General features: G+C 33.6%; 1 protein-coding gene and 1 long non-coding RNA gene across 2 annotated transcripts in view; one reads left to right on the top strand and one right to left on the bottom strand.

Annotated features, from left to right (window-relative positions):
* Nucleotides 1–25,714, bottom strand: part of LOC125665416 (leucine-rich repeat-containing protein 15-like) — a 996,853-nt gene that overhangs the window by 633,475 nt on the left and 337,664 nt on the right. The window lies entirely within an intron of this gene.
* Nucleotides 13,330–24,228, top strand: LOC130050785 (uncharacterized). The gene is made up of 3 exons (XR_008799045.1): nucleotides 13,330–14,113; nucleotides 18,640–18,820; nucleotides 19,848–24,228. It is a non-coding gene; the product is annotated as an uncharacterized LOC130050785 (long non-coding RNA).

Raw genomic sequence — 25,714 nt, 5'->3', positions numbered from 1 at the left:
ATTTTATCCTGTGGAGGGATGTCAACAGTGGGAGGAGCAGGGGGCTGATTCAGGAACTACTCGAGCTTGTGGAGCATTTGAGAGATTTGAGAGAGGCCCCACTTGTGAGATTTTGAATAGGTCATCTTGAGAGTCCTGTGAATAAATATCATATGCACCTTAATGACTGAATGTAAATTAAAAGTTAATGAATTGTTTATTTATGATTCCTGTTTGTTTATGATAAAACCAAAATATCAGACAGTTCTTATATCCACTCCTCATTTTTGTTTGAGTTACTGCCCTTAGACATTGAGTAAACACGCAACGATACTTGTATTGCATTAAAATCTAAACATTGTATTCATAGATATGGGTCAGTGTATTGAATATAAACAAATTTAGCGATACTTACTGCCAAGTAGTCTCTCTCCATCTTTCCGAACCTTTATGTTTTGATCGTTTGCTAGAGCGTGTTAATATATGCTTGGCTACCTTTGCGCTTGAACCGATGCCAAATAATGTAAACAGTATGCAAAGCGTTTTCTGAACAACGATTTTGACACTGACAGTTAGCGCGATGGCTTTTCGCTGAAACGTCTGTGATGTGTCATTTGACAAAATAAATCATTTAAATCGACACAATATTACAAGAACACACCTATTAAATGACAGCTTCAACAGCCTGATGAACACCTGTTGTGACAAGGAGGAAAATCTCGACAATACGACGAAGTTTAGTTCGTTTCAAGAATACGCAGAAATTTTAGATAACAGTTTCGCAACGTTAATTAACGATGACGATTCAGATACCGATGGGGAGACTGAACCCGTCTCGGAGACAGAGGATTATGATCTCTTGGTATTGTACTTTGAAATTCTGTATCATTATTTAGAAATTTTATTAATTTACAAAAAGTTGCTGAGTGTAAACTTTAGACCGTTTAGTTTCATGTTTACAAAGGGTAGGAAAATATTGACACTTTGTTTTTAGAATGAAGGTTTCAGCAGTGACTCTGAGAGCCAAACATACAAGGACCAAACAAATGACAGCAAGTGGTATCCATTTCCAGACAAGCTGAGTCTTCTTTTATATGGATTGCTTCATAGTACAACACATCATATTGTAAGTAAAATGTGAAAATTATATTAGAATCCAAATTAAAAAAAAAAAAAAAAAAAAAAAAAAAAAACTAAACAAGAATTTTCACATTCATTACAAACAAATTGAATCGAATTATACTTGTTTAGAACAACTGGCCACAAATATTTCCCTTATCATCAATTCTGAAAATGCATTTTGTGTGTGTGTGTGTGTGTGTGGGAGGTATGATTGTATGACATTTGAATTAATTAATTAATTAATTATTTGTTTCAGCAATGTGCTTTGATACATGACCAAGTCAGTATTTCTTATATTGATACTGAAATTTGCATCAGTGATATTCCCCAACTCTACTTGTTTTTGAACAGTAATAATAATGTATAACCAACGATAGTATCTTAAAATCTCTTTCCTGTCAATTCCATTTTGTTTTCTTTAAAAGAGTTTGGAAGTGGCGAAGTATGTGTGGTTCATTTTAAAAGAAGTTGGTGTTCCCAATGTACCATCATTAAATCATATCAGAAACATGAAATTTGGGGACTTGGATGTAAACAACTTGATAGCTAAGGTAAGGTTCATCATTCATTTGGTATGAGTAAAAATGCAAAGGCGGACCCAGAAATTTGTGTCGGAGGAGGGGGTCTAGCACTTGATCTTTTAAGTATATTTCACAATCTCCACCCCCACCCGATTTACGCCTTTTGCTTGTGCACATATTAACATTAAACTTACTTCTTGTTTCCCACATTCTAGTCATTGTTATGGACATATTCACATCCGATTTTCAATGATAAAAAGAGCTGGTTTAAAGGTTACTCGCAATAGGTGGAGGGGCTGGGGGTGCATAGGCCCCCAGAAGCTCTGCAGGAAAAAAAAAATTATGTTACATATACTCTTTAAGAATTTTTAAATCATACTTGTATCTGACGAAAATAAAATATCGTAAATATATACACATGTATCAGTGTTTCGTCCCATTTATCCTGATATACTAGTGTTGATAAATTTGAATAATGTAATTGCATATAAGTATCCACCTTTCATATCATTTTCACTAAACGTCACGTTGAAATTGAATAAATTAATTTTTGTTCCGGTGTCTGGACACTCCCACCCTCACCCCCATGGATCTACCCTTCAAATGCATACTCATCACACATGGGGATCCAATCAGTGTTTTGTTGTTGGATATGGAATTCATTTTAAGAGTAGCTAAGGACAGATTCAGATTTTTTTTCAGATTGCAGTTATAAAAAATGTTCATGAGTATAAAACATTTGTTTTGTTTTTGTTTGTTTTTTCATTGTGAAATATATATTTATTGCTTTAATTCAACTGATATATTACACAGTATTTTAATGTTGAAAAAAAAAACTTTAATCTAACCAATATTTCCTACATAGGAAAGGTGTCAGGAAATATAACCATATTCCCAACCTTCTTAACATTTCATTTTTTTTAAATACTGATATTTTATTTACATTGAAAACCCTTTAATCTAACCAATATTTCCTACATATCAAAGGTGTCCGGAAATCTAACCATATTCCCAACCTTCTTAACATTTCATTTTTTTTTTAAATACTGATATTTTATTTACATTGCCAAAAAGTTGTATTCAGATTTATTGTAATATCAGGGAGAAGATGACAATGGTTTACCTTTATACAATCTGAAACCAACTGAAATTGCCAAACTCCACTTGAGCAATCCTTCAATGTCAAAGAACATTGTCAGATATGTATAAATAGGAACACATATTATTTATAATGAAAATGAAAAGGTAAAACCATAGTATAACAAAATGTAGTGAAAGTAGTTCACGAATAACTGTGAGGTATATTACTGTCACAGGCCACGCCACTTTATAAACTTCAGTAATATACAATTGTTGCAGATCTTTGTTATCTCAAACACTAACTGATATCAGGGACGTGTCAACATGAACTGGCAATCCCAGCGGCTTTTTCCGTTATGTTTTTTTTTACCTTGTTTTCTTGAATCCTCGCATATTTCTAAGTTTAATCTTGGTCTGGTTGAGCTCAAGATAAGGAGGTTCGACTTAATTGTAATTTAACCCTAAATTCTTCTCATTAAGATATCCACGGAAAACTGGTCATGTAGGTGAACAAAAGGACGGCAGTCGCCTCCATGAAATCGGATCCCCTTGGGCATCATTTGGTGATACTCATTTCCATGTGGGTAATGTTGTGGAATCAACAGCTGTCCATATTATTGGAAGCATAAGATCATTTTACGAGAATGAAGAGGTATATTGTTAAACTTTCCTTATTTTTTAAATTAGGTTAATCAATGACTCGGTAGATTTTAAACAAAACTTTTGTGAAATAAGAGGTAAATATCCACAAGTGTTTAAAGTTTGCAGAACTTCAATAACTAACTCAAAATTGCAAAAAATATTCATCTAAATAAATATTAGCAAAGAGTTAGCTGAATTCAAACTGAAAATATTCTAAAACTTTGATTTTAAATTTCTAACTGCTGAAATAACCATTATACAGCATATATTTTATTATTTTGCATATTTTTACTTTTGTAGGAAAATTTTATTCTGGCTGATTTAGAAATATTGAAACAGGAAAGGAATGAAAACAATCAAAGGTACAATGTAGTGTCCAATTCATACCCTTGTAATTTGAAATGTGTATTGGCTTAACTATTGATTGATTGTATCTCGGATTCGAGCCCTGATCTTCCGCATGCAAGTGAATGCTCTAACCTCTAGGTCATCGCAATTGTCGTAGAATGAATAGAAATACTTCATCTCCAGCATCTGCATATTACATAATTAAAGAACACATACATGTCTAATATGATTTACATATTAGTTTCCTTACATATGATTCTTAACTAAATTTGGACATTAAGTCTATAAACTTCTGTTGAGGCCAAAATGCATGAATATGATCAGGATTTTAGAGTCCTCATCAACCGTAAAATATTCATTTGAAAACAGTGTTCCAGTTTGGGTGTGAAGAAAGTTGTCATTGCCTGAAAAATTGACATGATTAATACTTAGATGACAGATAGGCTAATGGTCAGTTTGTTTGATATAAATGCAAGCTTCATAGGTAAAATATGTTACAAGTCCTGATTATAAATTTTAGACAAAGTCCATTTGCAGTTTTTAGCTCACATGAGCTGAAAGCTTACGTGAGCTTTCCTGACATAGTGCAGATTCAAGTTTGTTAAAATCATGACCCCTAAGATGAGGCGACAATAGGGGATCAAAGTTTTACATACGAATAGGAAACATTCTTAAATATGAGCCAAAGTGACTCAGGTGAGCGATGTGGACCATGGACCTGTTATTGAGGAGATTTTCACTATTAATCAAAATTCTTTTTGTTATTCTTACTGTGTTTTATACACACAATATATAGAAAAAGACTGTGTTTAATGAAAGCAACTAAGTTACCCTAATAGTTTTTATTTTAGTTGAAGTCTGAGGTTCTGAATTCGTATCAGAATCAACACATTCCAAAACTGTTAATTCCTGTGAATTTGTTCATTGATGACACATCTACAAATATCAGTAGGAGATGGCTGCCAATGCAACTAGCAGGTATCTAAATTTAATAGCTTTTTTTTTCTTTGCTTAAACTGTATAAAGTACCAACACCAACATACATATACAGTGGAGCTTCGTTAAACCAAAGTGGTTCCCGGCAAAATCATCCGGATAAATGAAGCGTCCGGATAACTGAATCACATATATTTTATCTTCACATAAGTAACCAATATGCTTACTTTATTGTTGCGTAGAGAGTTATATAATTATATTTAACCATTTGCATTAGTAAATAAATCATGATAATGTTAACATTTACATGCATTTCAAAGCTCTAAAATTGAAATATACGTGTGTAGTGTATTTGCCTTTATCACGACTCAGACAAAATTGTTGAAATCTAATTGGTCAGATCTTGGTCACATGACGTCGTGAAAAAAAACCCGTATCATTCGAGTAAAATCTGTATTTAGCGAGTAATTTTATTTATCGTCGGGTTCGACTTGCAGTCGTGTCAAAAGAGAAGCCATTTGACTAAGTTGTATGGTATGGTATATACAGTTAGAGGTCTTCGACGTGATCAATTCCTTACACAGTTAGTTAGTGACCTGATACGGAAAAATACATGGTGTGAAAAGAAAACCGTATCGGGCGAGGCGAATGTACATTAGCACTACAAATCAATATACAACATTAGTTGATGCTGGAATACATAATTCTGTAAACTCAAAATGCAAGAAAATGGTATTCACAATAATTATGGCTTTAAACACGAGAATTAAATCCATCAACAATAGTTTACCTATTTTCTACCTACATTTTTCACTCATCATTATTTTGATTAGAAATTATCCAGTCAATTCAAGTAAGAACATCACATCCTTTCCAACATTTGTTTGATATTTTGATCTTTTTTTTTCTTTACAGAACAACACTGTTGATGGTATGCGAACACATCGACATTGATGACAAATCTGATGTCATGTTCTCCATCATCAGTTTCCTATATATATGCTGCGATAGTACATTATCACCTGGTTAATATATCAATTGATCCAATTCAATTCTGCATTTTCTGCTCATTATCAATTTGTTTTCTAAATTAGCACTGATTGAAAAAAGTTTTCAAACTAGACATTTAGATGAAAAGTATATAAAGTTTACAGTAATTTGTTTGAAAATGTGCTTAAAATGCGTCTCCATGTTGAAATGGTTTATATTTCCTTTATTCTATCTCAAACTGTGAAAGGATTGATGTACACAACATTATACTATTTTGATAATATGCTCAACAAATCATTTTCTGCCTTAAGGAATGGTTTATCCACGCTTCTCAGAATGTGTAGTCATTTCGAGAAAAAGATATGTCTCCAGGTTTTACTTGATCAGCACGAGCTCAGAGTTCAAAAATGCATTTTGTAGTTTATAAATCAATTCAAACCGTTCATACAATGTAATCGCAAAAAAGAACGTCATAAACTGATTATGTATCAAATTCAAGTCAAGAAGCGCATTAATTCTGTCTACACATGTACTTCACCGAAGGGGTGTTATACTATTCTGCATTGATAAAGGCTAATATGATGGAAGAAATATAGGAGTCATAATATTAATCATTGTTTGTTATTTTCACCTTTATTCCTAACATAATTTAAAACATTGTGCAGATAAATATTTCAGACAGATATCAAGATACGTAAGATTGATTCTTTATCAATTTTTCAGTTCTACTTAAGCTCACCAAGAAGTGGATGCTATATGTGTTGCTTAATCTAAATGAGTCTCCCTTCATCTTATTTTTTTTATTTCCAGTGTCAATATTCAAAACGTTATATCCTATTTCTGGTATTTCCAGAGGTCCGTCTTTACCCTTCTATTAAGTTTATATTTGCATGAGATGTTTAAAGCAAGATTTATTTAACATTTTCTGCGTGAGAAGAAAGAACCTTTTGCTGTGACCTTCAATTCGATATTTAGATGCATCGACGACCTATTATTTATCAACAATGATTTTCATTCATATGTTGACTGGATATATCCAACTGAACTCAAATTAAAAGACAACACAGTCGTCCACTTCTGCTTCATATTTATCTATATTTATTGAAAGTAGTTATAAACGGCGAACTAACAACTCAATCTTATGACAAACGGGATTGCCTCAAGTTTTCCATTATCGATTTCCCAGATTGATGTAGCATTATTCCAATGTCACCTGCATATGATGTACGTATATCTCTAGTGATTTGATACACAAGAGCTTGTCCTGACTTATGATCATTTTAAAATCGAAGCAGGCTACTGACAAACAAGGTGATGGTGCTGGAGTTCCAACAATCTCGTTTAAAGTCAACATTTCACAAATCATATGGTCATTGTGGCGATCTGGTTTGCCAATATAACATGGCATTGAGTTAAGTGTTGCCTGTCGTGTTTCATACCGATCGTTAGAGCGTTTTTGGCACACTAAGTTTGACTACGGATGCATTATTTTACCTGATCAAGATATAAGGCTCACGGTGGGTTTGATCGTTCGACAGGGAGTGTGTACTCCTCCTAGACACATTACCTCACCGTTTGTATATCTAGGGTCACGTGTTTGCTAAGCTCTCTATTATGTATTGATTATAGGAGTTATCAGATTTATCACTATTCGTTATATTCACCTTTCATGAGATTTATTATTGTTCATTATTTTCAATTGTTTATTGATCACTGTTCGCAATCTTCGCAATTTCATCTTTCTGGTATTTAAGGTATCACAAAGCATGACTTATTGTGATGGTAAATATACCATGAATGACTCTTAAAATAATTCATGCATTATGATGATTCATGATGTATTTAGTGACTATATTTCAAATTAGTCATCTACCGGTGTATGCTAATATGAAATAGATTGTTATGCCATTATCATGATGACGTAAATTTGTCAAAAATGTTTACAAAACAAAAACCTATCCTACACTTACTATCAATAACATATTTTGTTATAGAAATAAATTGTATCCACATAGCTATATGTATGGTGCTTCTAAGTTTCTAAATGCACCAAAGAATTCGGTAACGTTGTTCTTTGATTGTTACTCACGCATCCGAATAATAAAAACAGTCCTTATTAACCTTAATTGATCAACACTACAATCACGAAATACATTACTATGTAAACTGATTCAATATTCTAGAGAATAGTATTTGCACTAACTATAGTTAAACACAAGACGTAGATACACCAACGATGGTTTATCTATTTTCTAACGATACTAGTTTTTTTTATATATGTTAATTAAAGATAACTGGATTTTTTTTTCAAATTAATTGTATAGTTGAATTTCTCCCCAGAACGCAGGTGTTCATGATCAACGGATACATCAACGTAATGTTAAATGGGATATATTCAGGTTCTTTCTCATCGCCTTCCTGCGTCTATGCAGCAATATTATATTATTATATTGTTATATTATCTATGTATCCCAAATGATTGAATACATCGCAACTTTTTCTGCTGATTGGGAATTTGGTTTGGCATTTATTATTGACTCAAATTAGGTTTTCACACTACGATTCTAAATCTAACAATTGTACGAATTGCATTGCTTTTTAGGCAAATTTGCTGGAAAGCATGACCCAATACCGAAAGATGAATGACTGACTTATAATTACATATCTTATCTCAACTATAAAAGGATTGTTTACTCAACATTAGACGATGAATGCACCATTGCTACATAAATATCGGACACTAACGATGGCGAAGCTAACCTAATCCCACTTGACATAAATTTGAATTGTTAGTTTACTGTTTATGACTTTTTTCAATAAAGTATCTCAATGCGAAGCAGATGCGGAATCTGTGATATCTTTTTTTTCAAATTTACAGTGATATATCGAATCGATATAAAATGGGTATTTTCAATCAATAAGACGTCATATGAAAACAGGTCATCTAAAACCGGAATACAATCCGTACCCATGGGAATTTCAACAGGCTGTTGGAAAACCTGATCATCAGAGGCTAGGGAGATATCATCGACAATGAACTCCAACATGTTTGTTTTTTATTTCAACTTTAGGGTATTCGTGCGTGGTATAAGAGTGATGGCTAACAAAGTAATATGTTGCATTACTGATCTCTAGATACGAATATTTCGTTTTTTTTCTGAAGAAGGAACTATCCATAATGTCTGAAAGTCTAGTATTTGATTTATCGTGATGAGTGGTTGTGTAAAGTGTTGAAAAGTCATACGGTTTGATGTTGTGGGTTTCAGAAAAGCTTTTGCGATTTCAAATCTAAAAGAAATCTTAAAATCTGTTTAAAACATATTTGATATACACTATTTATGATATATGTTGTGGCACAGTATGTTTGATTTTTTTTTATTTTACAGTTGTTAATGGTTTCATAAGAAGCAAAAATAGTGGCTTTGTACTTGCCCTATCAAGTAGTGTATATTTGTTTGTAAAGGTTTTTGTGAAGGTTGGGAGTCCAGTATAGGTACGGTAACTCATAATATTCTATCCCATTGAATGGGATGTTAAATGTGTCTAAAACTGAAAACTTGATTTTGAAGATTTTCATCTTTTGATTACCAAATGTGGAATTAATACCAAATGTGTGTAAAATAAAGGTGTGATAATGAGTCGTTTAATCAATGGAAAAATAATAAAATATTCCAGAATCCGGGAATGTTCAGTCTAAATAAGGGATAGTACATCTTTGTAACAGAATTGAATGTATATTTCATATGAAATGATCACAGATTCCACATCAGTTCACACACATTTTCCCTGTATACATTATGTGCAGTACTATAGGTACAGATACGTTGACATGTGTACATGGAAAAAAGAGGGGATAATGCTTGCTTCGAATCATATTCTATAATATTTAGAATGCTTGACCCTTTTCATGAAATATCATGAATATTGATGTGTCTTATTAGATTGTGACTAATAATACATGATATTAATTCTTAATGCACATTACTTGTGAGAAAATACACACTAGTAATTAGCACTGTATTGATATCCAAAAATTACAGGTATTCATTTATGGCATCACACTTTATGAGCTTGGTTGTGTGGGATGTAAGTGATTAACAAACGCCCACAAAAAGTCTTTCACTTTATCGGAACTAAATCGACCAGAGACAATGGTCACATAATTTATGTAAGTACAAATTGTATTACTATTAACATTAATGAGACCAGGGATTGCATTCAGATCGTTCATTATTGGTATATCGTTGAGGCGGACAACATTATATTGAACTGTACGTAAACTTTTCAAAGAATGTATTATTTTTGAGTCAAATACAAGAATATACGAAAACAAAACTTATGTCTTTGTATTGAGAGACAACGGTGGGTATAGGCGTAAAATCCTTGTCAAATCAATTTCAACTGATATTTTTATAGATATACTTACAATGTCTGCAGACTCGTCAGTGCATCAAATCTTCCATTTGGTAACGTTGTTATTTCATTTGAATCCAGGTTCCTGAATTTATAAATATTTCCCGATTAAGCTTAGTTGATCAACACTACAATGCTGGAATATATTATTCTGTAAATTTAAAGTGCAAGAAAATGGTAATGACAATGAATATGGCTTTAAAAACGAAAATCGGGTCCATCAACAACAGTTTCTTTATTTTCTAACAAACATTTCAAATTATATGTTTATTACAAATTATCCAGTCAAACCAAGATCAGGATACCACAGAATTCCAAACATTCGTTTTATATTTAGATCATATTTCTTTACAGACGGGAAATGTTAACATTGGTGTAGGAACACATCAACTTTTTGACAAATAGGATAACTTCAGGTTCTCAAACGCAAGATTCCTATATATATATATATATATATATATATATATATATATATATATATATATATTGAAAATCAGAATGACAATTCCAAAAAAAAAAACCAATGATTTACTGCTAGCGCTTTCTCCATGTCTGCATGGTTCATCAGGCAGTTCAAATATGTATACAAAAATTGTTTAGTAACGTCTTTGATATGACGTCAATTAAACGAGTCCTTTATGACGTCATAATAACGTTAACCGGTAGCGTTTCGTAATTGTCTATTTTGTAAAAATATTATGCTAAATTGTAGTTCAATTATTCAAATAATTATTTTCTATTAAGACTTGGATTGGACAGTTTAATAAAATAGTCCTTTTTGGCTTTGCGAGTTATTTCATTTTCAGTCCACATTTTAATGAACGGGAACACTTTAAATTTACCACCCCCGCATTCCGCAAAATGTTCACTACATGGGGTGTTCCACACACTAGGATATTTTACTTGTTGTTTGTGCACCCTTACTCGCGCATTAAGTTTGTACGTTTGTCCTATGTAGTTTTCTCCACAAGTTGGGCAAGTGGCACAGTAAATAAGGTTCTCGGAATTACAGTTCATGTTGGCATTGACTTGCAATATTTTCCCGGATTTAAAAGTAATGGAATCACCCTCTGTATAAATCAGTGGTAATGTGATTGCCCTCTTTTATGATAAATAAATCCAGAAATGGATTAATAGAAAATAATTATTTGCATAATTGAACTACAATTTAGCATACTATTTTTACAAAATAGACAATTACCAAACGCTACCGGTTAACGTTATTATGACGTCATAAAGGAATCGCTTAATTGACGTCCTAACAAAGACGTTACTAAACAATTTTTGTATACATATTTGAACTGCCTGATGAACCATGCAGACATGAAGAAAGCGCTAGCAGTAAATTATTGTTTTTTATGGAATGTGTCATTCTGTTTTTCAATATTTATTTACAACTGCGCCGAATCAACTTCTAATATAAATAAATATATAAATAAATAAATAAATAAATATATATTATTATATATATATATATATATATATGTGTGTGTGTGTGTGTGTGTGTGTGTGTGTGTGTGTGTGTGTGTGTGTGTGTGTGTGTGTGTGTGTGTGTGTGTGTGTTTGTAAGCCCTGTCAATTGAACCAGTGAATAAGAAGGCACACGTGTAAATCAACACGGGGTCGGCCAAAGGAACACGGAAATGGTGGTGTTCAGTTGGATTTTTATAAAAATCAGCATAAAATCATTAAATACGTCATCTACCATCAAAATCCTGAAGTGTTTACTTAACAGGATTTATGAGATGTGTGTAACAGGTGTGTAAAGATTTAGCACTCGTCCATCTTTTTTCCTTGCGAGCATGGCTTACACACTTTCGAAGTGCGCATGCTCTGTTTTAAATGACGTCATTTGTGATATCATCATAATGGAGTTTTCCAGGGAAAGAAGTTGGCCCATCTGAGGTAAGTAAACACGGTTGAAAGAATTTTTTTGCATGTTATCAATGGGTTTTTTATTACATAGACTGATTAAATGGTGTTTCATACCGATCGTGTTATGTACAAGCGACAGAGTACCCGAGTTACTGAAAATTTCGATGATAAAAGTGATAAATCTGCGTGAACTGTTTGGTTTTTCTTTTCTTTTTGAAATAAAATCTTTGCAGTTAATGTACTCTGTATACTAAGAATTCATATTGATTTTGGATAGAATTTCACAAAAAGAAATGCGCCAGGTCCTTAGGAATCAACCCCCCTACCCCACCCCCCACACGGCACATTTTTTGGATGATTGGAACGTATACCCCTTTACATCTGTCTCCCTACTTTGAAGTTTTTTCCAACGCCATGACATAAATAATAAATAGATAAATAAATAAAAATGCAAAAATAAAAAAGAAAGGTGTATATGTATTCGGATTGGCATGTTCCACTTTGTCCGGGTTGAAATCCCCGAGGATGCAAATGTACATTACGCCGCACTGCTTGCAGTACGCACATGGTACAGGCGTACCGCATAGGTATGTAACTACTAAGACTATAAACCAAACAGAATATGATATGCAAAATTATTACTCTGAATGCATTTTATTTGTTTACAATGTAGCCTGTCGGGCTGTGGTGTCACACGCGTGGTTTACACGTGCACTTTAGGTGGCAGTGGAGGAAATTCGAACGATGTATGGATTATTGTCTCCTGGTAACTTTGGCAGTTACCCTTTGCTTTCAATCTACTTTTTAAGAATAATTCAACCCTCGCTAATCATTTCCAAGCTGCATTTCGATCTTGGAAGAATGATCTTCAGCTACAATACAAAATTAAGGGATGATGTTGTGTACTGAGTTATTCTTGATTGTTTAAATCTGTGATTGTTTATGTGATGTATAAACTGATCAAGCTGTACAGTGTCATGACATATAGTGGCATAGCTTCCATTTATATGCTTGCGCATCATTTTGTCAGAAGAAGAAATTTCTAAAATTAAGATTTTTAACATGTATATGATTATATGTGTTTGTTTGATTTTAGTATAATACCTGTAGAGAATATTTCAGTAATATGAAGTGCGACACATTTAGACGCATGCATGTGGTGTTTGAAGGTCTCATCTGAAAGACCAGCAACTTTCTCTTTTGAATGCTAAATATGACGATGGAGCATTCACCTCACTACCTACATTTACACCCTAAATAAAGTACATTAGCATGGCTCGAAACCATGATTTCTTCATCATGAAGCAAATGCTCTGTTACCACTGAGCTACCAATTTTTTAACATGAATTCATAGCTAAAAATTTAAAAAATTTATAACTAATTTTTTGGTTAATTCCATAAATATTATTCCTCTCTTTAGACACAATTCTGGGTAACCCCCTGCCTTTGGGCTTTCAGAATGGGACAATGTCAGGAGAGCTTTTGTTATTTGTTATACTCTTAGTGTTGATGGCATCTATGAACAACAGGATAATGTTTTTAGATTATTATTTCTGATATCATATTTGTAAATTGTTTATGAGGGGTTGTTAAAGTTTGTGGACAAAAGGACACACTTATTAAAAATTCAAAGTTATGATAAGTAAAAAATATAGGAGATGTGTAACAAGATTGTAGATTTGAACATTTTAATTTTAATTAATTTTTATAAGTATTGATTTCAGATACATGTATGACATTGCATGCTTGATCGGGGAGGGGGGCTACAGTTAGATAATATTCTGGTCAGCACATTCGATAAACTACAGTTGTACATGGAACTCATTAAATCACTTCTTTTTCTTTCAGTGGTCTTCAACTTTTAATCTCTAAGAAGGAAATGTAATTAAAAGATGAATAAAGTATCCATAAGAATACCAGAAGAAAGGCTGTGTTGAGAAAAACAGCCCTTCCTCAGTACCTCAGAACTAGATGATAGCCCTTGTTACTTTATGCTGAATATGACACAGTATAGAAGATCTGATCATGAAGAAGTTACACCATTGATACACTTGCCAACTGCCAAAACTACTTTCTGATAGTATGACGAGATTAGAAGATATCATGGTGTAGTCATGACACAAACTGCAAATCAAAGATTGTCTTCCCCAGAGGATGAACATAGTGCTTCACATGGATAACATTTCCTTTTCGAGTTTTGAAATTAGTAAGTATACAAAATATTTTAGGCCACATAGTCATAAAATTATTTTTTAGATTTCCATCCTTGCTTGGAAAAAAATGGGGCAGGTGGTGTATTTTTTATTTTTCAGAATATATATTTCCCGTTCATTATACTTGCATGTTGCTGAAGAGTGTAGATTACTTCATATTTTTTTTTTACATTGTTTTCTTTGGACAGAAAATTTTCATACAGCAATATTATAATTGTTTTTAAGTGATTTTGAAGTACATTTTCATGTAACACTGAAGTTGAACATTCTTTTGCGCTTTTTTGAATAATAGTAATTTTTAGCTCACCTGAGCTGAAAGTTTAAATGAGCTTTTCCAATCCCCTGTTGTCCGTCTGTCTGTAAACTTTCACATTTCTGACTTCTTCTCAAGAACCACTGGGCCAATTTCAACCAAACTTGACAAAAAGCATCCTTTGTGAAGGGCTTTCAAGTTTGTTCAAATAAAGGGCCACACCCCCTTTCAAAGGGAATATAGAATTACAAAATTGCAAAAATAGGGTTGGGTCATTTAAAAATTTTCCCCTAAAGAACCACTGGGCCAGAAGAGCTGAAATTTACATGAAAGCTTCCTGACATAGTGTAGATTGAAGTTTGTTCAAATCATGACCCCCATAGGTAGGATGGGGCCACAATAGGGGATCAAATATTTTACATACAAATATAAAGGTAAAATCTTTAAAAATCATCTTCTCAAGAAACACTGGGCTAGGAAAGTACAAATTTACATAAAAACTCCTGACATAGTGCAGATTCAGGTTTGTTAAAATCATGACCCCCTGGGGTAGAATGGGGCCATAAAAATCTTCTTCTCAAGAACCATTAGGCCAGAGCAGTTTACATAATTTACATGAAAGCTTCCTGACATACAGCTCTGTAGTGCAGATTCAAGTTTGTAAAAAGAAAATTTTGAAAAGGTGTCGCTGTGTTTGGTGAAATTTTTGTTCGTTCTGCACAAACTTGCTCACTCAGCTTGACACAGCCTAGGTGTTCATATGTAAATTTTTTATTTTTCGTAACTTAAAATGTCGTATAGCAATGGTGGCCAGATCAAATTTTCCTTCCAATGTTATAATAGGACTAGACATGGGTATCATTTTGCACAGTCTATGCGAAAGACATCGGACCGTCGGACCTGACCGATGTGCAGTGCCTCAGGTCCGATGTGTCATTTTTTACACCGGACCGGAATGTCCGATGTCTCAGTATTCGGTTTTAAGCTTTATTATTTTGACGCGGAGTCAATTAAATGTTTGTTGTAAGTAAAAAATATCACACAAATCCAAATACGTAAATGAATGTGATTAAACCGCATGGACCGTCTAAAGTATTATGCGGGAGGGATCCCTGGTATAGTATTACTAGTATAATGAATAAGATTTCCTTGGTTTTGCATTTTCACGTGTTTCTCTTTTTTACATTAGGTTTTTCGGTCTGACAAAATTTGGTTCGGTCCCGTGTGTTCATTGATTACACAGGACCGAATGTCCTGTGTGGTCCAAAAAACTTTCGTATAGACTGTTTGCATACAATTTAAAGTATGTTTTTGCATATACACATTTTTCTAATGCCTGTACACATTGAATTATTAAACATCAGGCACGTCCTCCTATCCCCTTTACAAGCTATGTTTGTGTGGGGTTTTTTGGAGTTAGATTTTAGGTAGGAGAAATCATGGCCCCGTGAGTAGGTTGGGCCACAATACTTAAATAGGGATCAAAGTTTTAGAAGCGAATATGTAGAACAAATCTTTAAATATGGGCCAAGGTGAATCAGGTGAGCGATGTGGCCCATGGGCCTCTTGTTTGAATATACAGTTTATGGAGGATCAGGATATGCCATTGCCGTATCCGCTAATTAATGAGTCATAATTACCATCATTGTACCACAAAGCAACAGTCACTGTACTGTAGTTCTTTTGCTTAACATTATTCAATTCAGTTTGCCATCATCTTCTTCTAGTCTAAGACATGCACACTCAATAATAAAAGTTCCAAACACAGAATTGGGAAATGGCATGGTATCGCATACTTTCACATTCAATAGCATCTCCATTAATCAATTTTAACAAGGCATACATGTGCAGTCACTTGACCAAATGCATATCACACTGCAACAGTCCTTCACAACTACCACATCTTTGGGTACCCTTATAATAGAAACATGTCAAATATAACCACAACATGCCAAAATGTTAGGGTCAGTCATTGAAATTCTCTAAATGTTTGATATACAAGCCAAATATTTGTTCTCAACTTTTTTTTAAAAAAAAAAAGGTAGAATAAAAAACAATGGGGTGGATAATTTTGAGAGGGGTGGGCGTGGATGATAATCTGTAAATATGAAATTCTATGTGGCCTTAAGTACAGTAAATATGAAAGCAGATCTTAGTATTTAACAATTTTGTTGATCCATAATTTATTTACAGATTTTATATGATCTTATTTTGTATAATTAAAATCTTAGATGATATGTGTAGAATAATTATATCATTTAGCAAAATGTAATGATTTGTAAACTATAGATACATATACATGTAGTAAATTTGTGTAACAATTAATACATTCAACCCAAAAATGAATTTGCATATTTTAATTTATTTTTAGCTCACCTGAACCAAAGGTTCAAGTGAGCTTTTCTGATCACATTTTGTCTGTCGTCTGTCTGTCTGTCTGTAAACTTTTCACATTTTCGACTTCTTCTCCAGAACCACTGGGCCAATTTCAACCAAACTTGGCCAAAAGCATCCTTGGGTGAAGGGCTTTCAAGTTTGTTCAAATGAAGGGCCATGTCCCTTTCAAGGGGGAGATAATCACAAAAATAGGGTGGGGTCATTTAAAAATCTTCTTCTCAAGAACCACTGGGCCAGAAGAGCTGAAATTTACCTGAAAGCTTCCTGACATATTGCAGATTCAAGTTTGTTCAAATCATGGCCCCCGGGGGTAGGATGGGGCCACAAGGGGGGATCAAAGTTTTACATACAAATATATAGGGAAAAACTTTAAAAATCTTCTTCTCAAGAACCACTAAGCCAGAAAAGCTGAGGTCAAAAATAAACATTGATTTGTTTGATGTACTCCGACCGACCAATCAAATTTGCTCCTACCCGACCATTTTTTCCAGCAATTTAAAACTTTTTTTTGGGGGGGGGTCCCTTGAAAAATAGAAAATTCTCCTTATTCTAAAAGAAAATATTACAAATTTTCATGACGTTAAAAAAAAACAAAAAAAAAAAAAAAACCTACCTACCGACCCACCTTGAAAAATGTGAGTCAGACTACATCAAAGAAAAATATTTTTAATGATGGCCTGCGATTTACATGAAAGCTACCTGACATAATGCAGATTCAAGTTTGTTCAAATCATGGGCCCCGGGGGTTGGATGGGGCCACAATAGGGGATCAAAGTTTTACATACAAATATATATGAAAAATCTTTAAACATCTTCTTCTCAAGAACCACTGAGCCAGAAAAACTGATTTTTACATGAAAACTTTCTGACATAGTGCAGATTCAAGTTTGTTCAAATCATGGCCCCCGGGGGTAGGATGGGGCCACAATTGGGGGGGGGGGACCCATCAGTAAGCACGCCCCCTACTTCCGGTGTAATGGCAGTAACTGCAAAAATGAAGGCCATTGTGTACAATACTTCATTATCATTTAATGTTGTTCACGTTCTTCTGACCCAGGGATCGAATATTTTCCTACAATTTACAGTGGATCAAAGAGAATTGTTTTATAGTTTTTTTCTTCTTTATGCATATATGACCCAGTATGTCTCTGCAGAGCACAGATCTACATCTGGCATTTTCTAATTACTTAATGTTCACTATTTTTAGCGATCAATTAAGTTTTTTAAAATTAGTTTTTCAGTCAAAATTAGCATAAATATAAATCTATAGCTAACCAGGGGTATGATGCATGTGACTCAAATTTGTCATTATGCAGGGGCCTATATCTATTCTACGAAGTATATTTGATGCGCATTAAAGTTTGAAAATTTTAATTCAAAATATGCATTAAAACCGCTGTTTGAACAAGGCATAAGTATCATTTTAAAGTTACATATGTACGTAAGTATCTTTGCTAGATATTATGTTCAAAAAGATTAATCAGTTTTTTTAATTACTGATTAGATCACCTGAGTGGGTATAAGGATTGATAAACTAAGATTTTGAATTTTTATAAAAGCTAACAGACAGATGAAAGAGCTTGATAAATACCATAATACAGTCCATCATAACATGGGTGCATGAAAATCAGGTTCTAGAGCAGATATTAATAGGTAGAACATTGATGATATGTCTTATCTGGTATATGTAAGTTGTAACACCCTCTTCATTAATACTGTGCATTTTGACAAAATAGTATATGAAGTCCAATGGTTCCATTGAATTTGAACATATGTTGAATAAATATATAGTTAGTAGTGGTAGGGAACAGGTATTGCTTGAATGTGTCTACTAGATTTCTTGTTAAATAACCTTCACTTTAATTTCAGTCAAACATAATTTTGCATCAAAGAGAAAAAGTGGCTTTGACATAACCTAGAAAATACAATATTCATTAAAAAGAGCATGGCACCAGGATAGCTAGATGCCCATATTCCCAGCAAAATGAGCCAGTCCTAAAGAGAGTCCACTAGAGATGAAATAAAACGCATTAAAATGTATTGAGAAAAGGTATATATATACAAGTTTTGATTTGCACCTTAAGAGTATATTGATAATTCGTATTTTGACAGCCTCCAACTTACAGTGAAAATATTGCTGCAGTACTGTAATTATGTCTCCCCTCTTTCAGGGGAGACATATTGTTTTTGTACTTTCTGTCCGTCTGCCACAAAATCTTGTGAACACTTCTCCTATATGGCTTATCAGATAGACTTTAAACTTTGTACAATGCTTCATTGCCATTTGTAGATGTGTATATTGGTGGGATGGAAGGATCCAATTATTTTCCTAAAAGTTAATAGTAGATCTTAGAGGGGTGGAGGATGTAAAATACCTTGTCAACACTTCTCCTCCTATATGGCTTATTGGATAGATTTGAAACTTTGTACAATGCTTCATTGCCATTTGTAGATGTGCATATTGTCGGGACAGGAGGGTCCAATTATTTTTCTAAAAGTTAATAGTAGATCTAAGAGGTGTGGAGGATGTTAAAATAGCTTGTGAATACTTCTCCTATACGGCTTATCCGATAGACTTGAAATTTTGTAGAATACTTCAATGCCATTTGCGATGTGCATATTGCAGGGACAGATCAAAGATCCAAATGTTGTCCCTAATATAGTGGATTGTAGGGGTGGAGGGTGTAAAATAGTTTGTGAACCCTTCTCCTATGTGGCTTAATTATTGGAGTTCATAATGTCTCTGTTACTGCTCATGCTTTATCTTCCATACTATGCAGTACATTAAGGGGTTGGAGGTTTCATTTGGAGCACTTCCAATTTGGGGAGCTGGGGATACATTTGTTTTTCATATAAACAATCTGAAGTTATGATATATTTGTCATAAAATGTTTATGATATCTGTATCACTTTGAATCTTTAAAAATGATAATTGATGTGTGAATTAATATTTACAGCTGATCATTTGATAAACACTTACTTTGTAGAAATAGAAATTATGATTTTATCTAATTGTACATTTCTTGCTACCTTTTACGAAGACCTTTTACTAATCACTTCTCTAAATATTTTTGCAGATTTGTCAGAATGTTATGCATCATGATCAACAGAAAAGAACTTCACAGGTAGACCAAAGCTGACATGGGATGAGATCCTAAAACGAGACCTAGAGTTTAGAGGATTGGATAGGATCAATCCACTGGGTCACCAAGTGTAGAAGTACAAACTTCAACCTCGACAGGACAGCCAGGCCTCACCCTTGCAAAACTATTAATTTGGCCTGGATAGTCAAAATGAGTGATGATGATGATATCAAGGTCTGACACTGTAAGCTCAGTAAGGGTAGATGCTGGCAATGGAGCTGTTAAGCAATACAACAAACAGGTTTAACATTGAACATGTTTATATACTTTTTTAGCTCACCTGAGCCAAAGGCTCAAATGAGCTTTTCTGATCACCTTTGCCTGTCGTCTGTCTCTCTGTAAACTTTTCACATTTTCATTTTCTTCTCCAGAGTGAACCACTGGGCCAGTTTCAATCAAACTTGGTATGCATCATCAATAGATAAGGGGTATGCAAAAATAGGGTGGGGTCATTTAAAAAACCTTTTCAAGAACCACTGGACCAGGAAAGTTGAATTCACATAAAAGGTTCCTGTTTTGTGCAAATCATGGTATCCGGGGGTAGGGTGAGGTCACAATCGAGGATCAAAGTTTTACATTCATATATAGTACAGATTCAAGTTTGTTAAAGGTCATGGCTCACAGGGGTAGAGTGGGGTCACAATAGGGGATCTAAGTTTTATATGTGAAATATATACAAGGAAAATCTTTTAAAATCTTCTCCTAAAAACTTGATGCAGAACTAAACCCAAAATTGTAGCTCTTTGAGAAGATATTGGGGCAAGTCAGAGTGCTAGAGCTTCAGATGAGCCCCTTATTAAAAATCTTCAATTTACGGCACAGAAAAAAAGTGCATGGTTAAGTCCCTCTATCACTGCATTCCGGCATCGCTGTCTCATGAATTTAATATTAAATAATTCCTAACATATTTTCCCACTATACTTGTTTCCAAGCATACTTTCAAATATTCCTTAAACCCACATATAACCTAAAAACTCACAGCTTCAAGTGATTTTCTTTGTTGATTTAGCCATGTTAGGTATACGTAGCCAGTCAATTTGAACCCCAGTTCATTTCCATACTCGTACTCATTTTGAAACATAATGTCTGTGTGAACTAATATCCCCACAAATATTTTTAGTGAAATATTTTGGATGAAATCATCCTAGTTGGGTTAAATACTTATTATTCAAAAACTGTAGGTTTGAATATTGAACTAATCTCACAGCTTTCTTAAGTTTGGTCCCCATCCACTCCAGTCTGTTTTTACGCTTAACTATTGAAATGGAGTGCAAGGGATCAGACTAGGCTTTAATAGCATTATCAATTTTCAAAAGCTTTAGAAAAATTATACAATTTTAGGTCACTTGAGTAAACTCAGATGACATATTGCTATTGGTCTGCGTCCGTTGTAGTCCGTCGATGTTAACAATTGAATATTTTTAACTAAATTCTATAACTGAAAGGTGAAGATAACGAACAGCGATCAATCTACGATTCGAATAACAGAATTCTTTTCAAATTTAGTATGAAGCACACAAATTTACATTAAACCTTCCTGACATAGTGCATATTCAAGTTTGTTAAAATCATTTCCCGGGAGGTATGGTGTGGTAACAATAGGGGATCAAAGTTTTATATGCTGATACATGTATATTTAAAGGAAAAATCTTTAAAGATATCTCTTGAACTATTTAAGCTAGAGCTTTCATATCTTGTATATACAATTTTTATGGCAAAACAAATCTGACCTATTCAGTGTGTCCTGAACTACATTGTGTTTAAGGTAAAACTTATATGGTACCAATTTTGATGCACCAGATGCGCATTTCGACAAATAATGTCTCTTCAGTGGTTGGCGTGGGTTCGAATCCTGCTTGCACCGGTAAGTGAGAAAGTTTCCCAGTTTACTCTCGGAAGGTCAGTGGTCTCTTCCCAGGTACATTGTATCTGGGTTCTCTCTTCCACCAATAAAAACTGGGCACCACCAGATAACTGAAAAATTGTTGAGTGTGGCGGAAAACAGCTAAAACAATCAATCATATTATGTTCTTTGACCTTGTGACCCTGAACTCTGAGTTTGACCTACTTTTAAGAAAGTATAACTTATTAAGTATATCCAGGACTATTTTAGATAGGGCTTTCATGTATTGTATATAGATTACTTATGGCAAAGTCTTTCATATCATACCAAGACCTATGACTTCATACCTTGGTCTTATCCAGAACAGCAATATCATGCTTGTCATATCTTTGTGTTATATGATTTCATTTTAGTAATGTTGTGTTCTTTAGAGGTAGGTTTGGGTCACATTATTCATGAGAATAAAGATTGATAAAATAGCATTTAAAAATCAAAACAGCAGGGCCAAGGTGACTCAGGTGAGCGATGTGGCCCCTGGGCCTCTTGTTGATTTTGATATTTGTACAGATATCATTTGTATGAGAAATGGAACTCTTTTTTTTTCTTTTACAAATACATGTATTATCATATGGATCCATCTGTGTTGATTATTTAATCAAAGGACTACATTCAATGTATTAAATGCAAATTTATTGATATGTCTGTGGTTGAATTACTCATGTATGTATACATTTTTTTGGCACATGCAATTACATATATAATGTATATATATATATACTAATTGTACATATAACATCTCCTGTAATATAATAAAATATATGACTGAGAATAAAAGACCTGCTGTTTTCATTGCTACCATGGAACATTAAAAGATTAGAATAATTCAAATATCTTAATGAATTCTGTAATATATGAATTTGATATTTGTATACAATTGCCTCACTGGTGTTGAATGTGAACTTTGGTTTATCATTTCAGTTTGCTCTTTATATCAAATCAAAATTTAAGACAAATAAGGAATTATTTCCGAAATTGGTTAATATGGTACATTGTAGTAAAATAATCAAAAGTTTATTCATATGAGATAGCTAAATTCCACATGGATAACCAGTGACTGATTCTTAATTGTCAACATTTTCACCAAACAGTTTAGAAATTACCCCGGTACATACTATTGGGGGATTATAAAATTCCTTGAAAAGTGACATATTTTTAAATATCACCTTTTCAAGGAGAAAAATCCCTTTAAGTATATGAATCCTATGAAGAAATTAAGAGAGAGGTGGCTATAGGTATATGCGACCCACCTGATCTTTATTTTTCTGCAACATATTCAAGTGTGTTTTTATCACTTGTATGGTGAGATTCATTTGTGGCAAGAGCTGTTGTGATGTCTGAGTCAGAAAGCACCAGAATCCACTAGGAATAGTTTTAGATCTATGGAGCGCCAAATTAACAAACTCAAATATTTGAAGATATCTTTAATTATTTGAAGATATTATCAATTCATTTCATGCACCAACATTGCAATCAAAGATCTCTTCAAATAATTAATATCTTCAATTCTGCATTATATATATATTGCGAGCATGAATTGAATTATTGATAACATTATTTATTCTGCTGAATTGATGCAGGCAATAATTTAATTGTTGCTCTCCTCAAATGAATTATAATTTAATGATACCAACAATAGAATTAATGCAGGCTACAATTCAATTGAAGAGAGCAATAATTCATTAATGCTAACATCACTTAATGTGCACAATAATTGAATTATTGCTCTCTTCTATTGAATTAATGATATCATTAATTAAATTGATGCGTGGAATAATTATTTTAGAGAGATTATCTAATTGAGATATAATCTTCAATTCAAGATATCCACAATTGAATGATTTCTTTAATTGAATTGTTGCTCTTTTAAAAAAAAAATGATGCGCGCATTAATTGCTTATGAAATAGCCTTGTATATATAATTAAAAAGATCCTCCATTGAATTAAAAGAGATAATCAAGTCATTCATACAGAGCTCTAAATTAATTTTTGCGAGCAATATTTCCACCCCATGGATGTGCGCATCAATTGAATTAATGAGAGCGATAATTGATTTGATGTGCGTATATTATTGGACTTTAATTTGAGCTTATGTAAAACATTAAAAAGATTTTAAAAATCAACCTGGTGAATTTGTATTATAAAGGTCATGAGAGGACACGTCCAGTTTTTGAACAAAAACAGAAGGTAATATATTCCCTTGAATTTGCAATTGGTCATCTCTGTCCTCAGATCGGCAGGGAAAGGAGTGGGGGTCCAAATCACTTTTATGAGGGAGATTATTTCTCATTCGAAGGCGCGAATTGCCGATGTTCAGGAAATGTTTTAAATCTCTACTTGCCTTTCGAGACTGGACTAAGTTCATCAATAAAACTTACAAATATGTAACTTGAATTTTACCTTTCGTTATAATAGTTCAATTTATGCGCAATGTACCAGGTTCAATTGTCGGTGTGTTTCAGACGTAGTTAATGAGGAGGGGGGGGGGGGTGTCCAACACGTAACACGTTTAGGGAAGGGCGTAATGAGTGCCAAAGGCACGAAATCTCTAAACAAAAATATCTAAGATGAATCAAAATCGTGATTTTTGGGGGTTCTCTATTACAATTTTGTCCTCATATTTCAAGGTGATATGATAGTCAAAATTGACATAATGTGCATGTACATATCATAAACATGTAGATATTTTTGTAACAGTATATAAAGGAACCGGGAACAAATCCTGATTCTGAAGTTATGTTATATAAACTGGTGTTATAAACCGGATTTTCTAAGAATTTATGGTTTTTGTAACGTTTGATTAAAGTTTTCTGTAAGGTCACATCTATGTAGTTACATATTTAAACAGAATGTTCATGAAAATGTTCCCTTTTAGAGTGGAATTAAGATATCGCGTAACATTTCTTTACAAAGATATCTAATTTTTATTCATGTCAAAAGTCAACAAAAAACTTAAAGTGATACAAAAAATGTATATAATTATGAATACTTGTTTTAGATCCTTTAGGCACTGTATTACAGAATTTTGATTTTATTTATCATACTTTTTGGTCGAATTACTACAGAGTCTGGCCCGTACAGCATGCATTGGCAAACGAGGGAGTCTATAATCATAGAAGTATATATATATATATATTTATAATAATGATGATTATCATAAGTTATTATTACATTAAAAGTCATCATTATGGACACTACTACCCCTCCCCCCGACCGGTCGCGGTAGCTCAATGGTAGAGCGTTCGCCTCGTAACCGGGAGGTCGTGAGTTCAAGCATCGTTCATGCGTCAAACCTAAGACGTTAAAATTGGTAGTGTTAATTGCTCCTTCGCCAAACGCTCGACGTTTAGAAGTGAGAATCACGGATCTTTTGGATGTGACCTTATAAACGTATATCCCTTGTCGTACATGTAGTAGGTGTTGGCACGATATTTCAAAGAACCCTCACTGCTACGACCCTGAACCCTATGGGTACATTGGATAGGTCTAAATTCGTGGTACTCCGCTTAAAGCTGGTTACGTCTCAATATGAATAAAATATTCTCGACGGGACGTAAAATATATAATCAATCATCCAATCAATACTACCCCCCCCTTTTTTTTTATTTTCTTGCGGCGATAATTTCAACGAAATGTGTGGATTCCCTGTCTATCCCATCCCAATTTCGATTTATATCATCGTTTCACGCTTTTTTGTAAGCTTTAGAGATTTTGCCTTATTTATTTAGCGTGGTGAGAATGATTGTTTGGATGTTTCAGAGTGTTTGATTGCCTGTGTGTATCAGAGTGTTTAACTGGCTGCGTGTATCAGAGTATTTAATTGGCCATGTGCGTCAGAGTGTTCAATTACACGTGTGTGTCAGAGTGTTCAATTGCCTGTGTGTAAAGGAAAGATTTCAAT

The sequence above is a fragment of the Ostrea edulis genome, chromosome 10 (genome assembly GCF_947568905.1).
Source record: "Ostrea edulis chromosome 10, xbOstEdul1.1, whole genome shotgun sequence".
In the NCBI taxonomy this organism is placed as follows: domain Eukaryota; kingdom Metazoa; phylum Mollusca; class Bivalvia; order Ostreida; family Ostreidae; genus Ostrea; species Ostrea edulis.
Note: the sequence above shows the minus strand (reverse complement) of the source record. Positions and strands in the feature narration are given on the sequence as shown.